The sequence below is a fragment of the Musca autumnalis genome, unplaced genomic scaffold, assembly GCF_047663935.1.
Source record: "Musca autumnalis isolate F117 unplaced genomic scaffold, ASM4766393v1 scaffold_4, whole genome shotgun sequence".
NCBI lineage: Eukaryota > Metazoa > Arthropoda > Insecta > Diptera > Muscidae > Musca > Musca autumnalis.
Genome location: NW_027411977.1, coordinates 53,024,004 through 53,042,988, shown reverse-complemented (window position 1 = coordinate 53,042,988; position 18,985 = coordinate 53,024,004). Strand labels below are relative to the sequence as shown.

The window sequence follows — 18,985 nt, the reverse complement described above, 5'->3', positions numbered from 1 at the left end:
GACTTCGTCACATACAAATAGGTAGGTAGATTTTTTGTAATACTTTCAAGAAATATTCAACGAGCGCCTAAAAAGAGCACCTGACCCCAATTCTTCCCACGATGTTTAGATTGTACTATGAGATTTAAATTCACGGGGCAGGTTCTTTCGAACCGGATAGACTCAGAACCCCACCATATAAGAGTTCCGGCTAGCGACTGTAATTTCAGTATACATATGTTTGTATTTGTATCGTTTTTGTGTTTGGAAGCAGCATGACCCTGAAGGGTCAGTCTAGGAGAGGCGTCAGACTCGGACCACTACCTTGTTGCAGCAAAGGTACGTACCAGATTAAACGTAGCAAACAAAGTGCGAACAGACACAACACGGAAGTTGGACATCGGTAAGCTGCAATCACAACAGATATTCACAGCATATTCCACTCAACTGGCCCAACTGCTTAATCAAAGCACTCCTCGTCCCGATAACATATCAGGACAATGGCGAAACTACATGCAAACAGCCGCAAAATCAATACCTGGCTACCAGAGACAAATGAATTCATAGTATGACCAGGAGTGTCATGCTGCTACCGAAGAGAAAAATGCGGCATATAGAGCTACTTTACAACCAGTAGCAACGCGTAGCGCACGAGAGAGATATCGGGAGAAAAGGAGAGAAGAGAAACGCCTTTTCCTCAAGAAGAAGAGAGAAATAGAAAAGCGGAAGTGTGAACAAATCGAAATGTACAGGAGCCAGAATGAAGTCCGAAAATTCTACCAAAGAGTGAAACATCAAACATATGGCTTTGGTGCAGGCACATCCTCCTGTAGAGACCAGCAAGGTAATCAGGTAACAGATACAGATAGCGTGCTCAGAATATGAAAGAAACATTTCTCCAATCTGCTGGTATCCAATAGTAGCGAAGTCGACGAAGATACCACAGATCCAATCCCAGAAGATGGTATTGAATGAATACCACCCGACCAAGATGAGGTAAAGACAGCAATAAACCGGCTGAAGAATAATAAGGCCGCAGGAGCTGATGGCCTACCAGCCAAGCTGTTTAAAACCGGAGGCGACACGCTGATAAGGTGTATTCATCAGCTAGTTAGCACCATCTGGCAGGAAGAACGCCTACCCGACGATTGGAACCTGAGCATCCTGTGTCCCGACCATAAGAAAGAGGATAAGACTTTATGCTCCAACTATAGGGGCATATGTCTTCTCCCTATCGCCTACAAGATCGTGTCAGGGATATTGTGCGAACGACTAAAGCCCATGGTCAACGAAATAATTGGACCATACCAATGCGGCTTTAGACCTGGCAAGTCCACCACTGACCAGATATTTACCCTGCGGAAAATCCCGGAGAAGACCTAAGTGATGTAGATCGACACCTACCACCTTTTTGTACATTATAAAGCAGCCTTCGACATCCCGCTACGTTCAAAGGTATTCCAAGCCATGTCTGAATTTGGTATTCCCGCAAAGTTCATTCGGCTTTGTAAAATGACTCTAACTGACACAAGATCTTCAGTTAAAATAGGAAAGAACCTCTCCGAAGAGTTTTGTACCAAAAGAGGTTTCAGCCAAGGAGACAGCCTTTCGTGTGATCTTTTCAACATCCTGCTAGAAAAGGTTATACGAGAGGCAAACGCCAAAAGAAGTGGCACAATCTACACCAATAGCCACATGTTACTTGCTTATGCTGATGATATAGACATCATGGGACGATCAGTAAAAGAAGTAACCGATACCTTTATGAGGGTCGAAGGAGAATCTGCTAAAGTGGGTCTGGCGGTAAACGGCGAGAAGACCAAGTTGATGGTGTCGACGCGCAATGCGTCCATTGAGATTCGACCAACTGTTGAAGTTGGTTCCTATAATTTTGAGGTAGTAAAAGACTTCGTATACCTCGGCACCGCCGTAAAGACAACAAACGACATCAGTTGTGAAATAAAAAGGAGAATTGTATTGGCCAACAGATGCTACTTTGGCTTAAGTAAGCACTTTAAAAACAAAGCAACAACTCGTCACAAGCTGTATCTGCTATACAACGACATCAATAAAGTTAAACGTATCGAGATGCAGCGATTGCGTTGGCTAGGCCATATAATAAGAATGAGCGATGATGAACCCGCTAAAAAGGCGTATAAATTCGAGCCACATGACGGTGCACGCAAAATGGGCAGACCAAAGAACAGATGGCGCAAACGAGTGGATGAAGAGATGACAAGACGCGGTATTCCAAAAAGCGAAGCACTAAACAGAGAGAATTGGAGATCTTTTCTTAGTTCGGTCTATGGAAAAAATGTTCTGTAATGGGCCATCTACGTAAGTAAGTAGGAGCGGCGTTAAACGCGGAATATGTTCGATTTGTTTGTATTTGTATAGTTTTTCTGTGTTGGGAGCAGGATGTCCCTGAAAGCCTGCTCCAGATTATTTTGGTCAGTGTAGGGGCGGCGTAAAATGCAGGATATGCTCGATTTGTCACATCCGCATGATCAGGTGTGATTGCTCTGTGTCGTTCATGTGAGGTACTATGTTGCTGCATGCTGCGGGAACAAAGACCCAGTGTCCCATCTGGGTCAGAGTACAGGACTCCTTCGCAGTCCCGACAAATGCATAATTTTTGCATTTTAAATGCAATTCATGGTAAGAAGAAATAGGGGAATCTATGAATCGGAAGAATGCAATGGCCGTGGCGGTGCAGGAAACCAAGCTCAACTACAAGACTAGATTTCCTGTTGTACCAATCTGCTCAATACAGACCTATCTCGCTTGAGCCGTACATGGAATGTTTAGGGTTGCAGTTAAGTGGAAACTACCGATTGGGGCTGATTAATAGCTTTTTTCAAAGACTAAAGTTCCAACAGTAGCCAGCTTTTGGTAGGTTATAATGACAGGTCTTAGGCGACTTTCATTGTCATCATGATTTTGCTGAGAGTACCATAGTTCGCCAAACATAACTTGGCAATGCGTCGTTTTCTTGGCTCATACCATCTCCCTACAATCGTCTCTATCAGCAAATCACTCTACTCCATCATGGGGAAGTACCAATTCCGAGATCTGCCCAATTTCTCTGATGTTGTGGTAGAATAAAGAATGTTCCGGATCATCATCACATCTGCAGCCTCTCTGCAATGTACCTGCCGTTGGAATACCCGTAGTGAGACCATATTTCCCAGAAGATGCGGTGGCACTAGCAAATTAGTGTGATGCGCTTGGTGGAGCCAACCGCAGTCACCCCAGAGTAAGGCAGCTGACACTGGAAGACGGTGAGCATAATCGGAACAAGTGGCTTAATCATCTAAAGAGCTTTACATTGGGGCCGGAATAAGTAAGTTATGGTCACCCTCGAAGCCTGAAAAGAAGGACGATATGATCCAATGATGTATGGTGACGTTAAGCTTATATATGTGGAAAGATACGTAAGTTATTTCAATCGCCAATTTGTTATGCACCCCAAAAGTGACAAGCTTAAGAGAAAAGTACTATAGTACTTTGTATACATCGCATTAGGTCCCTTACCGTCGAGGAGGAACCACTACAATTTATAATGTATAATGTTGCAAATGTCATTAGGAATACTAATTTATCCAAAGCGTTAGGGCCTTGTGGTATCATGGTGGCCCTGACGCTGCATGGAGTCAGGCAAGGGTGCCAGCATCGTACCGACAGATTTCGTTTTTTTTAGGCTTAGCTCCTTTCCAGCATTAGAAAAAAATATTCAGCTGCAAATCATCAGGTTAGATTCCATATGTAGCAGAGCACTACAATCGAGAACTTAACCAGAACAAGCCCTGCGATAGGACAGTGTTGGCGGCGCTCGACATATGAAAAGCCTTTAGTGCTGTCAAGCACTCCATGCTATTTGAGTATATCGAATAGACTTTCTTTCAACCAATAATGAATTATATTTGTGGACGGCCGTCGAGCGTGGAATTCAGGTATAAATTTTGTCCAACATACTCATATTGCGAGATAGAGGTCCAAAGATATAAGAAGAATCCAAAGATTTAGATGCTGAAGAACATCAGTTGCCACGACAAACAAGAGTTGTTGTCCTAGCCACTTTTTTCGCTTGTGCTCACCGAGTAATCTAGTGACTTTCATTGCCAGTTCTCTGACTCTGTGGTCATTAGGGTTCGTGCGGCGAATCTCATAACGCTCATTAGCTAATCCCCTCTGCTGGAAAATTGGGTCTTATTTCAGGTATTCGGAATTACCTCTCTGCTACCCGAACATCAGAGGGATTGGGCAGTTCTCTGAAGCGTTGATTAGTGAACTCTCTGAAACCTTGCCAATCCGCTTTCCCATGGTTAATGAAAGTACGGCGTTCAGAGGTTATGAAGTCTGGAGGTCTATTTATGGAGATGAGGATTGGGAGATGGTCCGACCCAAGGAAAATGACGGGTTGCCATGTCACGTCATTCGTCAGACCGGGTGACACGATGGATATGTCAGGCGAACTGTGGCATTCCCCTCAAATCCCGGTGGGTGCATCCTCGGTCTCAGTGCAGAATGTGCACCTCTCTGGTCATTTCCTAGGGCTGAATGCCATAACTCATGGTGCGCATTAAAATCCCCTAGGACCAGCCGGTTATCACCTCGCAACAGAGATCTGATGTTAGGCGAATAACGCGAGGCACAGCTATTGACCGGTGGGATATATACATTCAGCAGTTCTATCTCGGCGGTTCCACACCTTACCGCTACCCCCATACACTCCAAGTATGGGTGCCTAGAGTCTAGCTCAGGCGAGATAGGTCTGGACTGGACAGACTGGTGCAGTAGGAATGCAAGTCCACCACCCCGCTTTTCGTACGATCCTGGCAAAAGAACGTTGTATCCATCACAACTCCGAAGAATGCAATTGTTGTTCAGCTTCGTTTCATGAATCGCCGCGACCATTATGTTTCTTCGACTCATAAAATTCACTATCTCATTGATCTTGTTTCGAAGACCATCGCAGTTAAACTGCAAGAATGTCACATCCTCAGGAACTGGAACAGCAATACGCGGTGTTAACGGCTGCGGCTGATACTGCTGTTGAGGAGATTGCGGGGGAGTTTCATAATCCGATGATGTTAATGATGATGAAGACTCACTGGGGATCATGTTGACGCAGCACGAAGCAATATAAATCTTGTCGTAATACTCCCTCAGGAAGGTCAGTCCTGAACAGTTCCTGAAATGCACCCATCCTTGGCACCCATTGGATCTCAGTAACAAAGACCTATGATCGATGAGACGCTGAAAAACGGTGCAAAACCATGGGCTGGGCTTACTGTTTATCCCGACACGGGCCAGAAGAATTCGGAGCGGGCATTCCGGGACATACCGCTCCCGGAATAAAATAAAGACGAACACGAACAAGTAGTTGCTGAGGTGACGGCCCCTGGCCGAGAAGATGTTCCTCGGGTCAATCCGGTACATAGGACCGGCCGTCGCGGGATTTTATCACCCACGCATTGGATCACCCAAGGAGGGGTGATTTCTCCGGAACTGTTTAACATCTGCCTTTCTGCACTTCCACGCCCTCCCGACAGCATTGAGTTATTTACGTACGTGGATGATTGTACATTCTTGGCATCAGGTTCCAACATCGGTAACGTTTGTGACAGGCTAAACGCCTATTTCATTGATCTTGTAGAGTTTTTAAACGCGAGGAATATGAAATTATCCACCACTAAGTCAACAGCCACACTGTTCACAACATGGACGGCGCAAATGAAGCTCCCAATGAATGTACAGGTCGACGGTGCAATTATTGCTACCACAAACTACCCCAAAGCCATACGGGTTCACATTCGATATCATGTATAAGTCGTCCGAGCATGCCACAGTTATCTGCAATAAGCTGAGAAACAGGAACAAGGTCCTTAAGTCCCTAGCAGGCAGCACTTGGGGTGCGGATAAAGAAACCTTGTTAACCACATACAACGTCATAGGTAGGTCTGTAGTAAGCTATGCGGCGCCAGAGTGATTTGCTAACGTAAATGATAGGCAATGGGATAATTTACAAATCTGCCAGAATACTGCCCTGAGAACAGCTACAGGTAGCCACTTCATGTCTGCAGTGGACCATGTACATGAGGAGATCAAGATCTTTCATGTGCCTGCCAGAATGCTGCCCTGAGAACAGCTTCAGAGTGTCACCTAATGTCTGCAGTGGACCATTTACATGAGGAGACCAAGATCTTCCTCAGGGAGGATTTTAGTGAACTGGAAAGGGGGTCCAGAGATATAAAAGAAAACCTCTAGATCAACGTTCTTATCAGACAGGTTTGAGAGATGTTCACACTGATGCGGTCGCTGAGGCTCTGGCAGCCTACAGTGCGAATATCGTCCTCGATGATCACCCATCACCTTTGGCAGCGGAAGAGCAAGAGCTGCAAGGCAAACGAGAGTCGTGTTGGCACAACTAAGATCTAGTTGTTGCAACCACATCAATTCTTACTGGGCCAAGATTGATGGCACGCGGAATATCTGCCCAGCATGTGACACCGGTCCGCACACTACGAAGCACCTTTTTAACTGCCCAGCAAACCCGACAAATCTGACTCCACGATCACTTTGGACCAATCCTATTCAGGTGGCGTCCTTTCTGAACGTGGAGCTGGAATCAGTACCCCGAATCAATAAAATGAAGATGTACATGTTCTTGTAGAAGCTGCTACAACAACAACAAACCAGAGTAGTTTTGGCTTAACTTCGTTCGGGATGGTATAGTCGTCTAAATTACTATATGACAAGTATTTTCGTCTCCGTCCAAAACATCTGCTCAGCATGCGGCACAGGCTCGCACGACATACTGCACCTTTTCAACTGTCCCGCAAAACCTGATCAACTAACTCCAGTAATTTTGTGACTACAACCCATGGTAGCAGCCTCGGCCCGGCCGAATTTAACGCTTTTTTACTCGTTTTTTTTTCCATAGCAGTAGATAAATGAACTGTTACGATCCGTATAAAGTTGGTTAACATAAGTCTCATCTGCGACTGCAAACCAACGATATAGTTTACGAGCAACTAGAGAGATAATATGACCGCTTCCCTAGCCATGACATTAAGATTATTTTAGGAGATTTTAATACTAAAATTTGGTGGAACATGTAAAAAAGTATTAGTCGGTTTTGCCGACAGAGATTTACCCTCAGCCTGTGTTAGTTGAAACATTCATCGACACAACTAAGTTCACTTTCCCTAAAAAGTATGTATTTTGAGGGTTTCCTGAATTTTGTGGCCTTTTTGGACGTACGTATGAAATTCCCGTCAAGAAAATGGATTTGAATTAAAAATCAAAAGTGTAGCGAAGGAGGTACCATTTTGTAAGGGGATCGTATTTTTGGGAGTCATTTCTTTTCGATAGATATTGTACCCACCAGTCATTTCAGTTGGTCACAGTATAATTTAGAGCTTTTGAACCACTACGTTAGGATCCATGGACTTCCGCACGAAAAACATAATATCGCTGTAAACAACGGATCTTCCAACAGATCCTAAATTACACTTAAACAAGTATGTACATATATTGAATTTGTTGTTTCAACAAATTTGTAGCGCCGCGAATGACAATTGTTACAACAAAAATCCAAGGGATTTGAGAGGAGGTCGTAAACTGCAGTTTTCCCCGAAGGAGTTAACCGATATAGTCCATATTGGAACCTCATCTATGTCTGGTAGAAATTTTAGGATGTGCAAAGTGTGGACCGAATCGATTGCTCACTTCGAGAGTTATCGTTCACACCATTTTACAGAAAAGTTTTGAACTTTTGTGGTGGAGGTATCCGAAGGAGTGGACCGATATGGCCAATTATCGATCTAAAACTAAGTTTGGGAAAAATATTACGAAGTGCAAAATTTGGTTCGAATCGGTTGATCCATTCCAAAGTTATTGTGCGCCCGACAGACCGACGTACATGGCTAAATTGGAGTCTAATTTGGAGTGCAATTGTCTGAAACAGATTTCGTCCAAACATACTTAGGGTCTAAAACCAAAGGCAAATTTGTGGTCGTATCAAAATGTATATACCCTATTTAGCCTAAATGCTGGGGGCATAAAAAGATTTTTGGTCCCACAGTTGGCATGCTTAGCCTTCATGAGGTAGCATCCGACAATGAAATGATGCTAAAGACGGTAAAGTGAGTGAATAAATCAGTGTCTTCTTATAGAAATGGTGCTTTTTAGTAAATTAAATGCCCAACATATTTTACAATTGGACATTTTGGAAAATTGCGTTTTTTCTTTTATAAAAGTCTGTTATGTGTTTCTGTTGTTGCTTTTGTGTTTGGTATTTCTATTCATTTCAATAAAAAAGCAACCACCACCATTTATATGTGTGTGTATGTGTAGGATAGGTTAGGTTAGGTTTGGGGATGTGCAGTCACTAACTGTGACTGCGTCACTAGGAGATCTTCCAGTCCATTGTTATCCTCCAAGGAATATAAATGGAAAGCTAAAAGAAGGGAGAAAAGAGAAGAGAAAATGATATAAAGAGGAATCACATAAAGTAAATACAATTGAAAAAAGGTGATCTATAAGGAAGAACAAAAAGGGGTGGTGATGGTTGGAAGAAATTTGGATAAACGTTTCACGTGTTTAGGTTGCGCTGTCCCAGCCACTTCAGATTACTGATGATGTTGTAGATTAAAACAGGTTCCATAGTTGAATAGAAGATTAGCCAAAACTGGACATCGACACAGGAGGTGCTCGATCGTCTCCTCATTGTCTTCACATAGTCTCCAGTAGTCAGTAACGTCATCGTCCCATTTGATGGTAAAGGTCCTGATATAGCAGTGCCCAATAATAACTGCCGTCATTACTCCAACTTAAGCTTTGCTTAAGTTCAACAGTGAGTTTGCTCTTTGGGCTGACAGAGTTGGCCAGATGGATCTTGATACATTGCACCCAGGATCGTTATACCATAATTCGCTGGCTCTTTCGTCGAAGAACGTCTCAATATTTCATAAAAGATGAAAAATGGGTGGTTTGATTGAGTCAGCGATTGCTAGATATGTAGACTGTAGATCCTCGTATAGCTAATTCATCTGCTTTTTCATTTCACATAAAATCGCAGTGTCCTGGTATCCAGCATAGGCGATAGCTGTTAACTAGTTTTCAAAGCTGTTCTACACTTAAGGACGACCTCAGACTTGAGGCTACAGGATTTACTTTAAGAGCCGCTTGGTTATCCACAAAGATAGTCTGCTGTTCAAAGATCTCTGCATCCAGAATTTTTATCGATTCCGCTGCCTTCCAAATCGCGGAATACACTACAGTTGCTATGTAACCTGTAAGTGTAGTCAAGACCTAGCCTTTCGCAGTATATGCCAGCCCCAGAACCTTCTTACATATTGTATAAAAAGACCGTCCAGAGGAGGGTTACTACGGCTCCAGTCGTCTCTGCTAGGGATAACGAAATCTACATACTCAAATCTCAGGACTGGTGATATATAGTCGCTTAATTTTCCACGTTGGTTCACATTGATACCTGACTCGTTCAGGATACATCCATGCCCATAGGCACAATTTGCTAAAGATTATGTTCATGCAGCCTTAGGGCACTACGTGCTGTCTGATACTTAATGCTGAGACCCAGTGGTCTTAAGTTTAGCATTGCGTTCAAAGCTGCTTGTGGTGTGATCCTCGCTACTACAGTTATAAGAATCGAGGCTGCTTTTTGCACCTTTTGCTGGAGCGTATTTATATTTTTGGGAGCGTATTTATATTTCATCCAAACAGATATTTGTTTGCAGCCAAACATATATTTGTTTTCAGGACTCAAACATATGTTATGTTAGGACTGTTGCAAAATATGTTTGGACATATGTTAGAGAGGTCTTTTTTTCCTCCATGTACCAGCTATTATGAGAGGCGGTATTTGTCCGGAGATATTCGGATAACGTATTTACCTTGATTTAAAATAGAATAAACTGTTTGTCCAATCTTGAATACCGTTGTGGTCCGGTCTCCCTTATAACACCCACCAGGGCTTATAAACGCTTCATATATTAGATAATTATATATAACGCCGTATTGAAACAAACTTATAAACTCTGGTCGTTACAACAATCTATCATTCCCTATCTACCCTCTAAATCACATTTATCGCTCCATCCTAATATTCATAAATAACAGTTGTTACATACAATATGAGGTAAAATGTTTAAATAGTGTGCCAACCAACATATGTTCGTTGAACAGTTTCTTTTTTAATACACAGACCCATGTCATAGAATCCGTACTTTCTCCGCCCACAAAATACCCTTTTCTCAAAGGAAATATAAACACAAGTGCTAGACAAGATTTCATTTCCTTCATGGCAAAAGAAAAGTTTCTTTTTTCACTTCTTTTTTTTTTCTCAAGTTTATTTTCTTTTACTTGAAATAAAATGAAGGAAGGACAGTTACGCACACACATGGATGACATAGCATGCCATATGTTGGAGTAGAAAAAATAGGGTACAAAAAAACATCAAATTAAAATTAAATAAATTTCGCTTGATAAGAAATGAAATTAAAAGAAAATGTGCTACAACTATTTATACATTCTTAAGAAAATACAAGAAGTATCATAAAAAATGTCTGCACAAAAAAGTGCAAATATTAAAAAAGGTAAAATCAATCAGTTGAGAAAATGTTATTTGCAGAGCAAATATTAAATTTATCAAAGTGAACGGAAATGTCCAAAGTAAGTTGCAAATGAAATAGCAAACTTAAAATTTTAAAGGAGGCTTTTGTGTATAAAGGTTCTTGCGAAATAGCAATGAATCTGGATGAGCGTAGCAATTGTAGCTTTCTAGGTTACAGTTATTCATTGCACTCGAAATCAAGGTATTTTCATAAATGAACATCGATAATTTCACAGCTATGTCCTTAACTCCAAGATCTGTCTCAAAAATATAGGCACAGCCTGTATTAAATGATTATTTTCAATATTTATTTTAATTAATTTCTCGTTGGAGTCGAGCTTAATGACCGATGGTTTTTGCAAGCGAAAAAGAAAGTCGAAGATTCAGGTCTGAACCCTACCTCCATACAAAATTTCGTGACGAACGGTCCATCGGAGTTTGATTACAATTTGTAATGAACGGACAAAATCACTTTATCTCATCGAGATATGAATTTTGTTATACCACATGTGGGGTGTACGATGAATATTTCGCGGTGTTAAATGAATTTTCGGAAAAAAACAAACATGTAATACCCTTTCCACATTGTGGTGCAGGGTACAATGGAAAATTAGGATGTACACCAACCTATTTTGCATTATTATAAAGGTGATAATTTGTTCTTCCATTGGCGGACTTTCCTTTTGAAATACCCCTATTAAAAACGGAGATACGAGGGTAACTAAAAAACATTCTGGCCTGGGCAACACACAGTGTCGCCAGGCGTCATTTGACATTTTTTTTTTTGGAAAGTTTGACAGTTTTTAGCCTAAGCGTACTCAGGATAGTTGGGGGACCATCGTGGTGCAATGGTTAGCACGACCGCCTTGCACTCAGAAGGTCTGCGGTTCGAATCCCAGGCCAAGCAACATCAAATTTTCAACGGTGGCAAAATTCCCCCTCAGTAATGCCGGCGACATTTCCTGAGTATTTAAGCCATGAAAAACTTCTCTACAAGTGGTGTCGTAAGACACGCCGTTCGGACTCGGCAATAAAAAGTAGGTCCCATATCATTGAGCCAATATGAATCGGCGTGCACTCATTGATATGAGAGAAGTCTCCCTTGTCCCTTCAGGGATGTTGTGGCATATGTTCCCACAACATCCCTGAAGGGACAAGGGAGACTTCTCTCATATCAATGAGTGCACGCCGATTCATATTGGCTCAATGATATGGGACCTACTTTTTATTGCCGAGTCCGAACGGCGTGTATGTATGTACTCAGGATAGTTTGACATACGACCGTGTGTTGGGTTGTTTACAGCGGTTTGAGTGAGACAACTCCAAAAAAAAATTTTGAACGCTTTTACAGCATATACTAGCGACGAAAATCGTTGACCACGCCGTTTTTCTTGATGTGCTGGAATCAGATGAATTTTTTGGATCCCCAGTCAGTGCTGTACGGCACATGACCCACCAATTCCCCACTTTGTACGGTCAAACAGGCGCTGTGAATCGATGTGTGAGAGCTCGCATTGTCATGATGCAGAACGATTCGTCTTCTCTGGTTCGTTTTTCGAATTCCTCAGGAGACTTCAGGCAAACAAATTGTAGTGTAACACTCAGAGTTAACCGTCCTACATTTCCCAAGCAGTATAGTCGTCACACGGTCAGTTTTGCCGAAGGAACACGCGACCATTTGCTTCGAAGGTCCTCTTCCATGAACAGCTTCCTAAGCGTAGATCCAAGATTCGTCTGTGACGATCTTATAAATGCCGTTTGAAGCACTCTGATTTTCTTTATTCACAATTTCTTGGCACAAGAGCCTTTTTTTGAGCGATTGGTCAATTTTGCTGGATCTAGCGAGAAAAATCCATTTTTGCGACCAGGTGCAATATCAAATGTTAGTTGGTGGAAGAAATGCCCAAGGATGCCTCTATCTCACGGTATATAACATGGCGATCCGGCATTATCCGTTCACGAACGGCTTATTTTTTTTCTGGCACAACGTTTAATTTTGGGCGACCCTCACAACCTTCGTTTCTTTGCGAGTGTCGGACACGATTGAATTCATCAAACCAGAGCTCCGATTTGCTCATTGGGAGTACTCAAAGAGTGCGGGTAAAAAGTCCGATTTGCTCGTTTTTACTCGCGAGTGAAAAATACCAGCGAGTTGGAGTAGTCGAAGAGTACGAGTTTACTCTCCACTCTTTTGTTTTATTTGGGAGCACTCGGGAGTACCCTTGGTTTAAATATAAGAGTGCGAGTGAAAATACTCGGATGTCCAGAGGAGGTTTTTCCGAAGTTCGGAAGAGGGTGGTCGGAGGTCCAGAGTATGTTGTTCCGAAGATTGGAAGAGGGTGGTCGGACTCTTCAAGTACTCGTACTCGCAAACACTTCTCACTCGCGAGTAAAAACGAGCAAGTCTGAAATATGCTTCGCGAGTGACGAGTAAAAATATAGTATACTCGATTTATTTTTTGTACTCGCGCGAGTACTCCCGCTCGCGAGTAAAAACGAGCAAGTCTGAAATATGCTTCGCGAGTGACGAGTAAAAGTAGAGTATACTCGATTTATTTTTTCTACTCGCGCGAGTACTCCCGCTCGAACTCGCTCGAATTTCACTCGCGAGTAGAATTCGAGCGAGTATTTCGGAGCTCTGTATCAAACCAGTTTTTCGTAGTGATATGGGATGTCCATTTATCGACGTACAACGATTTAATTTTATCGATGCGCTCTTGCCGTCATTATCCGCGTCGAAAGTTGTAAAAAATTATCGGAAGAAAATGTTCACAAGTAAATTCCATTTTTTTGCAAAGTGATTTTTTTAAAAATCACTGTAAACAAGACATGGTCGTATGTCAACACTTCAATGACGATCCGATCAAAACTGCGACCTGTAGCGTGTTTACATAAAATTAAAAAATGGGATACTTTACCGATTTTTGCGATATCTCCGTTGTCACTAGCCGTTTACACCAGACAGTTTGTCTTCAAATACAACTCTGATTTACTAACACATACATGCATTTGTCGGCTATCTTCCACAGCCAGTGGGGTTAACAAATTTTTGACATTTTTGTAAAAATAAGGGAGATAATTATTGAAATGTGTTGGAAACAAAAGAAGATGAACAAAAAAATATGTGAACGGAAAACAAGAAGAAATCGATGATTTTCATTCATAATTTTAGAACTGTTTTTGCAGTTGTCTTGGCGCCTACGTCACACAGGCAAGTTTTGGGTTTTTGACAATCAATACATGTACTCAACTGTCCTGTCATGTGTAAACGCAGGGTTAGACCACCTACGTCAACCAACTTTACATCAATGTAAAGGAGATCCTTCCTTCTGGAATGCCCTACTAAAAGCTGAGATATTCGTAAAAGAATAAATCGTTGAATTTTCTCCACACCCTGAACCCTAAATATTAATAGAACATTACCAAAATCAATAGACTTCTTCTTCTGTGGGGCCCCGTAATGGTACTAAATTTGGTACAATTTTGATTTTGGAGAACAGATATAGTTGGAATCCTCAAATTTGAAATCTATATTCTTGTTGAAGTGTAGAATTGAGTTATGGAAATATTTTTGGAAATTCGTACTTAAGATGTACTAAATTTAGTACCTTTGTGATTTGATTGAACGTATAGAGAAGGAATTCTGAAATTTGGGGATATGATTGTAGTTGGTGTATAGGATTTAGGTAGTTTTTGAAATTCGTACTTATTGCGTACGAAAAATATTAAATGGTACTAAATTTGGTACAATTTGGTTTTGGATGGACTGATAGAGCTAGGATCCTGAAATTTACATTTAAGATTACTGTTGGATTGATATAGTATAAGGATAGAGGTGAAGGTGAAGTGGAGGATTGAGATACATGTGAAGGTTACATTGGAAATTCGTACTTATGTGTACAATTTAGATTTGGAAAGCATCGACTTAAAATCCTGAAATATATAATTAAGATTACTGTTGGAGTGGACGATTGACATAGTTATTGAAATTCGTACTTTTGTAATGGTGTATGAATATAGGTGGAATTCTATAATTTGATATAATAGTCGCTGTTGGTGTGTAGGGTTGAGATGTGGATGTAGTTCGTTGAAATTGTGAAATTCGTTATTAGGATAACTAAGCAGTTGGCGTTTAGAGTAGAAATAAATAAGGAAGAGGTTTTGCAAAATCATACTTATGTATACAAAAATTACTAAATATAGCTATAATTGTATTTGGGAGAATAGCTAGAGCTGTAAATGAGTATCGCGGTTCGGATATAGTTTTAGATATAGGAACGTAATTTTTGAAACTTATACCTATTATAAGTATTAAATTTGGTACTGTTTTGCTGTTGCATAAAGGGATATAACTGGAGTTTCGGATTTTTGTATTAGCGTGTATGTTGGTGGTTAGGTGATGAGTTTTCAAATACATACAAATTCTGTAATTAGGTATGAAGGTCGCTAAGGACTGAATTATTGATTTGGTGTTTTAAATATGAAAAGTACAAAATGGTACTAAATTTGGTGTTGTGTGAAGTTAGAATTATATAATTAGTGTGCTATAATGTTAACGCGAAGGCGGTTTCTAAATAATGCACTGAAATAAAAAAGTCAAAAGTATGTTTTTAATGAAATTGTTTTTTTATTTTATTCTGAACGTTTTAGAATGTACGTAGATCTATGTGACTATTGTTTTACAAGAAGTTTTTTGCCCCCTGTGAATATAAAGCCTGAATTAAAATGTCTCAAAAAATTAACTCTTGTATAGGGGCCATGTCAAAGCGTGCGAATAAAGGAAAAATTGTTGACAAAATTTTTGATATTACAAATTCCGAAATTACAGGTCTTAGGTTGGAAAATGTGGATAAGATCTTAAAAATAACCGTACCGTTCTAATAAAACGTGGACTGAAAATTAAAATGTGGGTTGCTGTTGATGTGTAGGGGTGCTATAAAATCTTTTTTGGAAATTCGAACTAAAGTGTCCACCATTTTCATATTAAATATTGTTTATTTGTATATTATTTTATTTCCACATACGAAGTAGCGGCCATCTTGCTAGTTATAATTAAAATCGCAAAAATTAAAAGTTGGGTTGGATTAGCCACTATTGCGATATCTACGTTGTTTGACCACCTCCGCCAATCTACCTTGCAACATTGTAAAGGTGAGATTTTCTACTTTCATTGTCAGGCTTTGCTTTGGGAAGACCCGCAGCCAAAGCTGTTATTTTCTACTTTCATTACCAGGGTTTGCTTTTGGCATGCACCTTAGAGAAGCGGAGAGATTTGTTTTGAAATAAAACGTTGACTTTTTCTCAAAATAAGTTTTTTTGCCCATTTCGACCCCTGAATATTATCCGACGACCAAAATCGATAGGCTTCTTTCCCTCTGCGACCCCATTAACACCCAAAACAAAATTTAGATGGACAGACGGACACCCCTGGCCAGATCGACTCATTCATTTTGGTACAAACCTTTGGTCCAAAACCTATATATTATACCTTCCCCACATATGTTGAGCGTTTTAGCTACTATTTTTAAACGAAATAGCTGTAATCTTACATTTGATGTTCCTAGTGGTCACAACAACGCTCTACAAAACACTGATACTACCCGTGCTGGTGTATGGCTCCGAAGCCTGGGTACTTGCGCAAGCAGACAGTGCTTGGTGTGTTTGAGAGATCCCATTTTTTTTGGCATTCCGATTTTAGGGCTTTTGAAAAGTTTAACTGCATTTGTTGGTCGAACTATCTGTAATTTGATACTTGAGTTTTCACATGGTCGCAAGGCTTATACACCAAAAAAATACGTTGGTATAGCCCCCATACACGAGGGGAACTAAAGAAGTTTCTGGCCTAACAATGAAAACTCGAATATTTACAATCAAAAATAGTTTTAATGTATACTTAAGTAATCTCCAGCATGATTTACACACGTTTTCTTGCGCTCAAACCAATTGTTGAAACACTTTCCACTCCGATTGAGACACCTTATAAACATGGTTTTTGAACGCTTTTATAACATCTTTTAGCGATTGCTGCTATTTTTCTGGCTTATACACATAGTTCTATGATTCGTCACCTGGATCCATCTTATAAACATCTTTTGAAGCACCGCGATCGCATTTTTTCGAAATTTCTTGCACCGATCTACACGGGATCCCACGAGAAAACCCCCATTATTGCCGCCAGGTGTTCATGCAATATCAACTGTCAGTTGTTGGAACAAATGCCCAAGGATGCCTCTATCTCACGGTATATGACATGACGATCTTGCATTATGCGTTCACTCACGGCTTAATTGTATCTTCGTTTTTAGCGAGTGTTGGCCACGATTGAATTCACTAAACCAGTTTTTCATAGAGCTATAGGATGACCCTTTATCGGCATACAAATATCTAATTTGATCGATGCACTCTTGCCGTTATTGTCCACGAAGAAAGTTGCGAAAAATGATCGGATGAAAATGTTCACAAATAAATTTTTTTTTTTTTGCTAAGTGATTTTTTCAAGTCCCTGTAAACAACACAACACATGGTCGTATGTCAAAGTGTCCTGAGTACGGTTAGGCTAAAAACTGTCAAACTTTCCAAAAAGTCAAATGGCGTCTAACAACACTACGTGTTGCCTAGGCCAGACACTTTTTAGTTTCCCTCGTAAAGGTACCGCCTGTTTGAAAACATTATTAGATACATTTTCTGGCATTTTGAGATCTTAGTGCGTAAGGAGCACCCTTGCAACAAAACCTGTGTTACCCATAAAAAACTCATTTTTTCAATAACTCGATTTACATATTAATTTACCATAAAATTAAAACTTTCAACAATACTTTTGAAATTCGTATAAACGAGGCGATGAAAACGCAATACACCAAATATACGCAACTACCAACCAACAAACGCTCATCACAAATGCAATAAAATAAAAAGTGGTAAAAAATATTTAACAATCATTAATTTCAGGCAATTGCACTTTTCAACTTGTCTGGTATAATTTGCAAAATGGAGTGAACGTTTTATTGCCAATAAAATAAAACATTCCTCTGACATTACCATACCATTTCATTCTACGCCAACTAATTTTGTCATGTCTGTGAAGGCTAGCAGCATCCATTCATCCTCCAATAGCATGTCTCAATGTGTGCAACAAAACAAAAACAAAAAAGATACGTTAATGGAGAATTGAAATTGAAATGACAATAATGAATGTGATGCTCATGGCGAATGGGAATGAGTGACATCAGAGGAGGCATCTAATGGCTGAAAGACAGCAGCAGCAGTTAGTGTTGATAATTCTTGGTGGGTGTGTGTATCTATGTGCATAAGCAGCATGTCCTGGATAATATATGGTATGGAGGTTCTTGCTGTAGTTGTGTACCGCTTTTGTTGAATGTGACATTGGGAATTTCGTGTTTGATAGTTTAGTTGTTTCTATTATCGAGCTGTGTTTGAATTTATGGCTACACAGTTCCTCACAGACTGCATGCAAGTGTATCTAAGGTTTCAAATTAAAAAGGCTGCATCTTGTCTATATCTATAATTGCAATTTGGGATATGAATGAAAGCCTTACAAGTGCATCCTCGTTGTTAATAAACTAATTAGGAACTATCATTTGCTTACTTTATGAACTGAGTCGGCGTTGCAAAATATTGTTTACCGTATGAAAAAAAAGAAAGAAAAAGAAAAACCAACCCTCTAAGGTCATAACAGCTCAACTCGAAAGATAATTAATTCAAATATCAATATAAAATGACATCCGCCTTAATAAGGAAAAAATAAGCATGAGCCAGGCTGGGATTCGAACCTGGGTCTCAGACCACCAAGTTACACGGTTGATGGGCCCAACGACAAAAATCAAAAAATTCATGACATCATTTTAAGATTTCAAAGATGCCAATCGCTTCTAAACATTCTAAATTTTTCGAAACTCAACTTTGTTTTTCCATATCTCGAGGTTCTTTAGGAGGAAAAGCCTTACAAACTTGACCAATTTTGGAGAAAAAACTGTATTTAAAATTGAGAAAAAATAGTAATATTAAAAGCGAGTTTCTGAAACCAAGGACTATTATTCACGCCTTAACTTAACTTGAATCATTTAGTGAATTGCCTAAGCTTCGTTTTTTTTACAATTCTTCCAAATTGCAAGGGTTGCCAAATATTTTGGTTATAATATTGAGCAAAATTTAAATATTTAATATAGATGTATGGATTTCCTTAAAGTTTTAGTTACTTTCCAAGCATATGCAAAAATCGCCACTAGTACCAAATTGAAGCCAAGGGTCTGTAAATTTCAAAACTGTTTAGACTATTTGCGGAAATTTGCGGTTTTGACAGTTATGACCAAAAGTTAACTCGGTTTTTAGGTGCTGAGTTTCTATTTT

The 18,985-nt window shown here is 40.2% G+C and overlaps 1 protein-coding gene across 2 annotated transcripts in view; it reads left to right on the top strand.

The window, feature by feature from the left end:
* Positions 1-18,985, top strand: part of shep (RNA binding motif single stranded interacting protein alan shepard) — a 1,233,958-nt gene that overhangs the window by 515,879 nt on the left and 699,094 nt on the right. The gene's annotated exons all lie outside the window — the stretch shown is intronic.